Source organism: Strongylocentrotus purpuratus, unplaced genomic scaffold, assembly GCF_000002235.5.
Source record: "Strongylocentrotus purpuratus isolate Spur 01 unplaced genomic scaffold, Spur_5.0 spur5_scaffold_11, whole genome shotgun sequence".
NCBI classification, from domain to species: Eukaryota; Metazoa; Echinodermata; class Echinoidea; order Camarodonta; family Strongylocentrotidae; genus Strongylocentrotus; species Strongylocentrotus purpuratus.
In genome coordinates, this window is record NW_022145596.1 from 3,186,106 (window position 1) to 3,198,469 (window position 12,364).

A 12,364-nucleotide genomic window follows, 5' to 3' on the forward strand; every position below is an offset into this window, starting at 1 on the left:
GCGTCATGTGCAGTGTCTATGGATAAACTGGAATATTAACTCTTCACCATCCTACGCTAACTTTTCACCACCCTAGCACCATGTGCATTGTCTATGGATAAACTGGAATATTAATTTTTCACCACCCTACGCTAACATTTCACCACCCTAGCGCCATGTACATTGTCTATGGATAAACTGGAATATTAACTCTTCACCACCCTACGCTATCTTTTCACCACCCTAGCGTCATGTACATTGTCTATGGATAAGCTGGAATATTAATTTTTCACCACCCTACGCTAACTTTTCACCACCTTGCATTATCTATGGATAAGCTGGAATATTAACTTTCACCACCCTACGCTAACTTTTCACCACCCTAGCGCCATGTACATTGTCTATGGATAAACTGGAATATTAACTCTTCACCACCCTACGCTAACTTTTCACCACCCTAGCGTCATGTACATTGTCTATGGATAAAGTAACTCTTCACCACCCTACGCTATCTTTTCACCACCCTAGCGTCATGTACATTGTCTATGGATAAACTGGAATATTAATTTTTCACCACCCTACGCTAACATTTCACCACCCTAGCGCCATGTACATTGTCTATGGATAAACTGGAATATTAACTCTTCACCACCCTACGCTATCTTTTCACCACCCTAGCGTCATGTACATTGTCTATGGATAAGCTGGAATATTAATTTTTCACCACCCTACGCTAACTTTTCACCACCTTGCATTATCTATGGATAAGCTGGAATATTAACTTTCACCACCCTACGCTAACTTTTCACCACCCTAGCGCCATGTACATTGTCTATGGATAAACTGGAATATTAACTCTTCACCACCCTACGCTAACTTTTCACCACCCTAGCGTCATGTACATTGTCTATGGATAAAGTAACTCTTCACCACCCTACGCTATCTTTTCACCACCCTAGCGTCATGTACATTGTCTATGGATAAATGGTAATATTATTTTTTCACCACCCTACGCTAACTTTTCACCACCTTGCATTATCTATGGATAAGCTGGAATATTAACTTTCACCACCCTACGCTAACTTTTCACCACCCTAGCGCCATGTACATTGTCTATGGATAAATGGTAATATTAACTCTTCACCATGCACCCTACGCTAACTTTTCACCACCCTAGCGTCATGTACATTATCTATGGATAAATGGTAATATTAACTCTTCACCACCCTACGCTATCTTTTCACCACCCTAGCGTCATGTACATTGTCTATATGGATAAGCTGGAATATTAACTCTTCACCACCCAACGCTATCTTTTCACCACCCTAGCGTCATGTACATTGTCTATGGATAAGCTGGAATATTAATTTTTCACCACCCTACGCTAACTTTTCACCACCCTTCCTTTATGTACATTGTCTATGGATAAGCTGGAATATTAACTCTTCACCACCCAACGATAACTTTTCACCACCCTTCCTTTATGTACATTGTCTATGGATAAGCTGGAATATTAACTCTTCACCACCCAACGCTAACTTTTCACCACCCTAGCGTCATGTACATTGTCTATGGATAAACTGGAATATTAACTTTTCACCACCCTAGCGTCATGTACATTGTCTATGGATAAACTGGAATATTAACTCTTCACCACCCTACGCTAACTTTTCACCACCCTAGCGTCATGTACATTGTCTATGGATAAAGTGGAATATTAATTTTTCACCACCCTACGCTAACTTTTCACCACCCTAGCACCATGTACATTGTCTATGGATAAACTGGAATATTAACTCTTCACCACCCTACGCTAACTTTTCACCACCCTACAGCGCCATGTACATTGTCTATGGATAAACTGCACTCTTAATTTTTCACCACCCTACGCTAACTTTTCACCACCCTATAGCGCCATGTACATAGTCTATAAACTGGAATATTAACTCTTTACCGTGTTAGTTTGTGTTAGTTATGCCTATGCCTTCACGGTGACCATAATGGTAGGAATACTCCCCAGCAGAGGCCGCACTCCTGGGGGAGTAGGGGCACAGTGCCCCCTCCCCCCACTTTTTCAAACACTCGAAAAGTGCCCCTTTTTACATAGGAATAGTGCTCCTTTTACTCTGATAAGTGCCCCTTTTATTTTGACACGTGCCCCTTTTCCTTCGACAAGTTCCCATTTTCCATTGCAATAAGTGTCCATTTTCCATTCTCGTAAGTGCCCTCTTTAATTTCTAGTACTAGGGTAGGTGTGGGGAATTGGAGACCCTTAAGCACATTTCCATAATTTACATAAACATGAAAAATGTTACACATACAGAAAGTTTTGTTTTCTCTTTAGTAACTTCTTCTCTTTATTGGGAAACAAAATTGTGGTCATGATGTAACTGATTAATAAGATAAAAATAATTTATGACGTCATCACCAAAGGTCTCTCATTACCAACATGCGTAGGTAATAAGGGACAGTTACAAATCAAGACATTTCAAATCAAGACATCAAGACAAAAATGGGATTGTTATAGTTAGTTCAAACACTTTTTGAAAGAGATACATGCAGCCAATGAACTTACTGTAATTTTGAAACGATTTTGAAAGAAGAAATTAATCCCATGTTATCCGCTTGTTATGCTTTATAATTTATTGATATTACAGTATATAACATATTGCAATTTGGTATTGGCCACCAGCGCCAAAATCAAAATCAACTCTATTTATTTATTGCAAAAGAAAGCCCTTCGTATTTTGTACTGGTTCACCATTATTTATCTCACACAAGTCCAATATTTTACAAACTGAAAACCCTTACAGTATTTGACATAAATTCGCTACAATGTTTACTGATCATGTTTAAGTATTTAAAAAATATGCTCCCTCTTTCATTTCAAAACTGTTACACTATGAATAAAGCTATTCACTCTTACCCTACTCGTAATTCCTCAAATTTTCATCTAGTATACCCGAAATAAATCCATAAGACACCATGGTCCTGACCTATGGAACTTTCTCCCAGAGTCTATTAAATCATGTTGCTCCCTCTCAGGGCCGTAGCCAGAGTTTGATGTTTAGGGGGGGGGGGGGGACACATACATGTAATTGATCGACGTTCTGGGGAGGGGTCTAAACAATTTCAATTTTTTGTGGGGGGGCACGTGCCCCCCCCCCCCCCCCCCCCCCCCCTGGCTACGGGCCTGCTCACTCTACTCATTTAAGGCCAAAGTTAAAACGATGTTATCATCAGAATACTCAAGGTAGAATTTCTGTGTCAACTCTTCATTGTTTATCATGTCATCTCTTCTTTCATTCGAATCATTATCATCATCATCATCATCATCATTGTGGCTGCAGCGAGGTCGATACTAAATCAAAAGTCTGAACAAAGGCTTCTACGGGAATTCTTTGCTTTAATTGGAGTCATTTTCGTTCCAGTAAATTCCGTGAAAACTGTGGATAAATCACAGATAAAGAATAATAAATATAAGTACATCATAACATCATCAATATAGCAATAAACACAGTCTCTTTGAGAAAGTCATAAAATAATGTACATTCTGTCATGATCTTTATAACTCATTAAAATAACCTCAGTCACTATTCTAGTCCATCTGCATTAAATGGCTTTACATAAATACAAACTCACACTACAAGTATCACAACTAGACTTCACTATAGCATGTTTAAACAATTAACTAAACAATTATAAATTCTGAATCTCTACTTAGTGCTTCAGCACTCTCATAATATTCTTCAAAGTATTTCACAATATCTTCACATTATTTAAAGCATCTTTACTGTCATCATTGTTCTTAATATCAAATCAAATGTACATATTAAACCAGCATGGGCTTGCATGTCTTACACTACATACTAACATCAACATCTCTCAGTACAAAATACACACACTAATTTACACTTTATGTTTCAACAATTCATAGAAATACATTCAATATATAACAAAACTAACCTCTTTGCCTGACATAATGACAAATCTTAAGACTGAAATCTCCTTGATGCTCTGGCAAAAAGGGGATTCTTGGACCTCAGCACAACCATGTTAATGTAGCCTTCTGAGAGTTTGATATCAAGTGGTTATCAATAGGTGGCGCTATATTAGGCACCTTGCCTGAGGAAGTGCTATTACAAATATATGTGTTCATGTCATGCATCAATAATACAAAAACAAATGACTTGGGTGATAACTTAATTAAGTGCAACTGTCACAACATGGCTCCTTTAAATTAAGAATTAATTTACTCTAAGAACGTCATTACAAATAAACAAAATGGTTGACAGCCTCGTCTAAATCTAAAGCATCAGAATACAATTGTAAAGCTTAAACTTGCATAGCATAATATATGTCGCTTAAATTCAAAATCACACAAGTACGAACAAAGTACTCATGTTATAATACACTGTCCAAAAAATGGAATTACGGTAAGTACATAATCAAATAGAAGCATTTAAATGGTGAATCTTAGATTATACATCATATTCTTCAAACAGTAATCCGTAGTCTCTCGGACCCTGAAAAAACAAACAAATGCATAAATTAGATATCAGTATTCTTGACTTGAGCCTGTACTTTGCACATTCACTGAATCATTCTCGGTGAATTCAAGTTCAAATTAAATGCAATGTCTGAAGTTTGATCATTTAAGTTATAGTTCGTAAATAAAAGTATCGGTCTTCACAGTCCTGTACGTGGCTCCTTGGCCGGGAATTCTTCCTGGTCTACGTTCGACACGAGAAGAACTAGCTTGGATAGGGCGATCGAGGTAACTCGAGGTACTCTGTCTCTCCCTCACTCCACCCATGTGGCTCGAAGTAGGTACATTGCATTTGAAGGCAATGAAGTCACACTCCTCTCTCTGAAGAAAGTCCTTCGCTCTTAGGATGTCATCATTGTCTATGAAGGGGTCAAGATGATGCAGACGACTTTCATTGTAGCGTTTGTCACCCTCTACTGCTTGCATTACATCATTAAAGGTCTTCCTTTGAGTCAACTTTATGCTCTCCCTTTCAGCTTGCATGTGTAGTTCAGAAGATAGAGGTTCCATCACAACATTCTTGTCCCATCTTGCATAGCAACGTTTCGGTAAGTAAGATCTGAGACGTAGACAGTTTGCCACAGCTTTCTTCGCTCGACACCAACTAGAGAGATTATCAAATCGTTCCAACTCGAGCTTGTCTACTTTCTGCACATGGGTCCGACTTTTCACTTCAGGATCTTTAGAAAGATCTACAGCTTCTGGCTTTCCCTCATCTGGAGTGAAGTCGGCCTCTAGAAGTCGATCAACATGAAGAGGTGCTTTCTCTTCCTTCATGGTCGCTGAATGAGTGAAGTTCATTTCTGATCGATGTCCATTTACATGTAGCTGTACCTCATCAGGCACAAATCGTACTGTTGTGTGATGGCTCACACCCAAAGGATCGTTGTGACTACCTCCATACCATGCCTTTACTGTGCCCACTATGCTCCATCCCAGATCCGTCTGGATTGCGTATGGACATCTATCATCAGGAGAGTGGATAACAGCACGTGGAGCAAGAGCCTTGGCACAGTCGTAGCCGATCAGGAGTCCTATTTCAACATCTTGAAGAGGAGCTACCATGTCAGCAATCCTGGACAGATGTTGGAAGGATCTTGCCATGTCAGGAGTAGGGATGTGATGTCGATCTGCTGGCATGATGTCTCTTGTGAAGGTAGGAGGGAGGCTGATGATCTTCGTGGAGTCGTTGAATGCTTTCACCTGAAGACCAGTCACCTTTTCACTTGCAATTCTCTCATTCGCTTTGGTCATGGTAGAGAGTAGCAGGTTTACCTCTGTTCCTTTAATTCCCATCGTCTCCTTAGTTTTCGTGAGAATAAAGGACGTGTCCGATTGAGTGTCCAGCAAGGCATACACTAATTTATCCTTGTCGCAGGACTCGTGAGACAGCCACACAGGAACGATCATTGTTGACTTTGTAGTATGACTGGAATCAGAATTTGATGCATAGGATGTTGACTCCAAGGTTTCAATGTTATCTCTATCTCTGTTGGTAGCATCCTGTCGTCTTTCTTTCCACTCATCATCATGTAGAACAGTAGGATGATTCCCTCTGCATGAAGAGCATGTATCCCTCTTCGTGCATCTCCTAGATATATGTCCCTTCTTAAGGCAGCCAAAACAGAGTCCATTATCCATAACAATCTTTCTCTTCTTCTGCATCGTCTCTGAGTTGAAGGAAGAACATTCAGTGAGGTGATGTCGACCCTTGCAGAAGATGCATGAAAAAGTCTCTCTCTCAGCAGAGCCATCTCTCTGATTCTGATGATTAGTTTCTGTCTGCATAAAGCTGGAAGTAGCTGATTTCTTCCTTTCATTCGAGGTCTGCAGAGATTGAAGAGATGTTACAGGGTCACAAGCTACTATAGCTTCTTCTTCAATGAAGTCGGTGAAAACAGAAAAGGGTGGGAATGTCCCCCACTCTCGCCTCCACTGCACGACCTTTCTGCTCCATTTCACGACCAACCAATCTGGGAGTTTCATTAGTAGCTTCCGGTTCTCTCGTTCATCATCAAGATGACTTAAGTGATGAACGTACCTTGAAGCTGTGTCACACTGCTTCAAAAAGTCTCCAAGTCTCCTTAGACCAAATGCATCTCTGGAACCCACTCTTGGCCAGGAGTCTAGCTTATCACGATAGGCATTGGATACCACAAATGGATCTCCATATCTCTGCTCCAATACCTTCTTTGCCTCGTTGTATCCTGAAGCATCTCCAATCATGGAATAACCTTGAACCAGGGATCTCGGCTCACCACTGAGATACTTTAAAAGAAAGTAGAACCTTTCTTCAATGGGAATTCCTCGATGCTCGATTAAGGCGTCGTAGCTTCTCTTCCATGATGTATAATCAAGCGGATTGCCTGAGAAATGTCCGGGCTCCGGAAGAGGTAGTCTATTCAAGCAGAGCAGCTCCTTTAAACTGTTGGCGAGAACATCTTCGTTGCTGGACTTTTCTGCTGGTTGATGAATAACTTCATCATCTTTCTTGATTGCAGGCTCCATGGGAGAGACGGGTGCTTGGTCGTTGACCCATTCTCGAACTCTTGGTTTTGCTGAGCGGGAACCAGACTTTGAAGCGTGAGTTCCGCCTTTCAACTGGATAATGATTCGCATGGTCTCTCTCATCAAGGATGAGTGGTCCTCTTCCATCTCATCAAGCTTATCTTCGCCATCATCATCGAGATTTGCTGAAGGATCTAAATCAGTGAGCTCTTGTTGTACAACAATGGCTTTGTCCATAGCTTCCTGTACGTTGTTGCGGGATTCCTTGATCACCTCAGCTTGGATGTCGTCTTCTACAATAAGCTGACGATGCTTATTTGCCATTCTACTCCAAAGTCGAATGGCGACTTTCCATGACTTCACTGCGACATCCGCTTGGTGCTTGATACCCTTCTCTGTGGGTCTTCTATCCCTTTTGCTCGCTTCTTCTCCTTCAGACATGATGACGGTCTCTAGCTAGTGATGGAAGATTCACTTCTTGGAATGAACCACTCTGCTCGATCTGATGTCATCCCACAGAAGAGTTTTCACTGTGGCTGCAGCGAGGTCGATACTAAATCAAAAGTCTGAACAAAGGCTTCTACGGGAATTCTTTGCTTTAATTGGAGTCATTTTCGTTCCAGTAAATTCCGTGAAAACTGTGGATAAATCACAGATAAAGAATAATAAATATAAGTACATCATAACATCATCAATATAGCAATAAACACAGTCTCTTTGAGAAAGTCATAAAATAATGTACATTCTGTCATGATCTTTATAACTCATTAAAATAACCTCAGTCACTATTCTAGTCCATCTGCATTAAATGGCTTTACATAAATACAAACTCACACTACAAGTATCACAACTAGACTTCACTATAGCATGTTTAAACAATTAACTAAACAATTATAAATTCTGAATCTCTACTTAGTGCTTCAGCACTCTCATAATATTCTTCAAAGTATTTCACAATATCTTCACATTATTTAAAGCATCTTTACTGTCATCATTGTTCTTAATATCAAATCAAATGTACATATTAAACCAGCATGGGCTTGCATGTCTTACACTACATACTAACATCAACATCTCTCAGTACAAAATACACACACTAATTTACACTTTATGTTTCAACAATTCATAGAAATACATTCAATATATAACAAAACTAACCTCTTTGCCTGACATAATGACAAATCTTAAGACTGAAATCTCCTTGATGCTCTGGCAAAAAGGGGATTCTTGGACCTCAGCACAACCATGTTAATGTAGCCTTCTGAGAGTTTGATATCAAGTGGTTATCAATAGGTGGCGCTATATTAGGCACCTTGCCTGAGGAAGTGCTATTACAAATATATGTGTTCATGTCATGCATCAATAATACAAAAACAAATGACTTGGGTGATAACTTAATTAAGTGCAACTGTCACAACAATCATCGTCTTCATCATCATCATCATCCTCATCTGCATTGTCAATATCACCATCATCGAAATTTGTATTTTCAATTACCTATCCGTATCTGCTTAATATGTGTTAATATATTCATGAGTTTTTGTCTGGGGTTGTCGTTTTATCAAGCAATCTGCTTACAATGACAGTCCTTCTTCCGCAAATAATTGTATCATGTTTTATAATGTTTGAGGAAACTTAGTATTTATGACATTTTATATCTATATATATATATATATATAAATATATATATATATATATATATATATATATATATATATGTATTTGCTAATTTATGATTCATTGTCAGAAAAATACTTATTGTACTTTATATTATTATTGTTATCGAAAAACTGTATGATTACACGAATGCAGAAGAAAATATAATCAAATCAAAATATACTTATGTTATTTTATCTAAGGTCTTTTCAGTCTTCCGTTATGAAAATGTACTTATAACCCTATCAGGATTGGGTTTTTTCCTCTTTATAAGATGTAATTTTTCGCACTGCGACCTCACAAATCTTAACACTTTTCCTCGCTCGCAAATAAATGTTCAGACCATCACACCCAACTGCAAAGCATGATGCATTATGCAATATCTTGTATGGTGTATAAAGTGAAACAAATATTGAAATCATCCCTGATAATGTAAACACAATGTAGGGGTATATACCGAAGTCTAAACAATGTCTATTTTCTCTTTGAGATTTCCCTTTGTAGCCTAGGTGCCTTTTTTTCTTCAGAAAGTGTCCTTTTTTCTTGGTGCCCCACCCCCCAACTTTTGAAGTCGCTCGGCCGCCCCTTTTCCCCAGTGAGTGGAGACTACAAACTTGCGATTGATTGGAGGACTTACGTCTGATTTGGATCAATCGTAACTCTATAAGACGGGGACAAAAGCTCTCATGAAATTCTCACAATGATACACATCTGAAGTTTAAAAACAATATTAAGACTGCGGACACCAGAATATTTTGAAAACTAATAAACATTTATTGAGAATTTACAGGAAATGCCAATGCATATATGACTTTTTTTTCCTTTCAATTCTATTTTCTCTTCTTCGTTCTCGTAGACATAGCCCCTACGGTAATACATGGCAACATTAGAATAAAGAATCATTGCTAGAACTGTATAGATCAGGCGCGCCGGAAACAGTTTGGGATGGGGGGGGGGGGGGTTGGGGGTGGCAAACATTCCAGGGGGCTCACCTTCCAGGGGCAGTGACGTAATGAGAAAAAACGTTCGGAAGGGGGGGGGCAGACGAAAAAAATCTGCATCACCACCAGTCTTACATGTTACATGCAGCTCCCGCGGAACGTTTTTCAAAGTGGAGTATTAACGATCAGGTAGAGCGTAAATTGGCATAGGGTCCAGGGCATGAGTCTCGGTAGGGGGGTCAAGGGGCTCAGCCCCGGAAGCTCAGGGGTTTTAGGTATTAAATTACGGCTAGATGAGCATCCAGGGGCCCTCTTTAAGGCCATTGACGTGTTCCAGGTGGGGAGCCCCCAGAAGCCCAGAGGTTTTAATATTTAACTACAGTCAGATGAGCATCCAGGGGCCCGCCCTATAGTGGGTCCAGGGGGCAGAGCCCCCGGAAGCTCAGGGGTTTTAGGTATTTAATTACGGTCAGATGAGCATCCACGGGCCCGCCTTAGGGCCCTTGGTGGGGTCCAGGGGGCAGAGCCCGCGGAAGCTCAGGGGCTTAGGTATTTAATTACGGTCAGATGAGCATCCAGGGCCCGCCTTAGGGCCATTGACGTGTTCCAGGGGGGGGGGGAGCCCCCAGAAGCCCAGAGGTTTTAATATCTAACTACGGACAGATGAGCATCAAGGGGCACACCCTATAGTGGGTCCAGGGGGCAGAGCCCCCGGAAGCTCAGGGGTTTTAGGTATTTAATTACGATCAGATGAGCATCCACGGGCCCGCCTTAGGGCCCCTGGTGGGCTCCAGGGGGCAGAGCCCGCGGAAGCTCAGGGGCTAAGGTATTTAATTACGGTCAGATGAGCATCCAGGAGCCCGCCTTAGGGACATTGGTGGGGTCTAGGGGGCATAACCCCCCGAAAGCTCGAGTTTTTTAGGTATTTAATTACGGTCAGATGAGCATCCAAAGGACAGAGCCCCTGAAGCTCAGGGTTTTAGGTATATTACTGTCAGATGAGCATCAAGGGGGCCGCCTTAAGGCTCTTGGTGGGGTTCGGGGCGGAGCCCCCTTAAGCTCTGGGGTTTAAGGCATTTAATTACGGTCAGATGAGCATTTTTTATACCTTATTTGTGACATTGGCAGGTCACTTATTTCTTCTCTCCGTCTTTCTTTCTTTTTCTCTTTAACATACTTTTTCAAAAAGTGAGGTGGGGGGGGGGGGGGAGGCTCGAGCCCAGCCACTTTGCAGACCATGACATAAAGGCTTCTAAATAAGCGTATTTTTCGCTCGACTGTAATTTGGGAATTTCTTATCGTCCAACAAACGCATAAAAAGGTAAGACTTACAAAAAAAAATGGAGAAAAAATACCGGAAAATCATGTCATAACAACAACATTTGTAAATTACTGGTATCGAATAAGAAATACACCCCCCCCCCATCAGTACGCCAGCGTTCGGGGGCTCATGTCTTCTCACCCTATATAACAAAAAAACAGACACGCTTTCCCATTTTCGCACAATATGTCCATGATATGAGCTATTATAAAGACCTCCATTGATAAATACCGTTTAGGTGGCATGCGCAATGTTTATGAAATTTAATTCCTGTGAACGTTTCTTTTCTTTGAATGGAATTGTATATGGGATTTAATTCAGGATTTTATTATTGTTATGTTCTTTTGGGTTAAAATACAAACCATGTTTACTCCTTTACTGTTTTTTGTTGTTTTTTTTTGGAGGGGGGGGGGGGCGTTTTGTGGGGGGGGGGGGGGACAAAATGCGTTTTGTTAACAAATTCGTTGTTATTCACATTCTCTCTAGTATAATTATATGGGAGATAAATTCAATGTTGTACAGTCAGTTTACATCTCAAATGCAGCTGTGCACATATTTAAAACATTAGACATGTTAACCAAGTCACGATGAAAACCACATATTATTAAAAACATTTACGAGACCAGCTTTGCCTTCGTGCTTCATTATGTTGTCATCCCTTTGGAATCAATGTGGAATTGTGTGGAGGTCCTACATAAACAGCACAACAATTTCGCCGTTCATTTCCGATTCTCTTGAATTCATAACGACTGAAATAAGATCCATTCAAGTTGCAAACTTCCGACGAATTAACAGTTTCCCAGTTGCATGTACCTGCATAAGGTCTTGCGGTACCGCAAAATATTTCGGGAACAAGGTGTAATTGCGCATTTGCCAGGTATATTGAGGTTCATTTGTAAAATATATTCCACATATTACAGAATGTTACAATATATGTTTTCTCTACAGTTGTATTAGAAAAAGATATACAAGCTAGTACAATAGAATTTTAAATTCTTGACGATAATATTTTGGAGAGTGCAAGTTTTATAATTTGTTTGATAGTCTGTTAAACGAAGAGGACTGTTTCATTGTTAAAGTATCTCACCCGTCTATATATCAAGCCCTATATATATTTTTTTAAATTTATATAGGCGACAGAAGGGGATCGCATCTGTTTATTTCAGTTCATCCTCGTGAAGCATTATTGCTTATACATAAACCCACCGATCGGAAATAATAAATCTTGAACCCCATGATCTCTCATGGGGTTCTTATTTGAACCCCATGATCTCTTTTTCAGCCAACATGAAAGTCTGAAGAACTTTGCAGGAATTGTGCATATGTCACGTATGTCCTATCTGTTAGCAGTGTCCTATAGAATTCAAATTATGCAAGGAAACCTGTTTACTTTTAAGACTTGACCGTCAG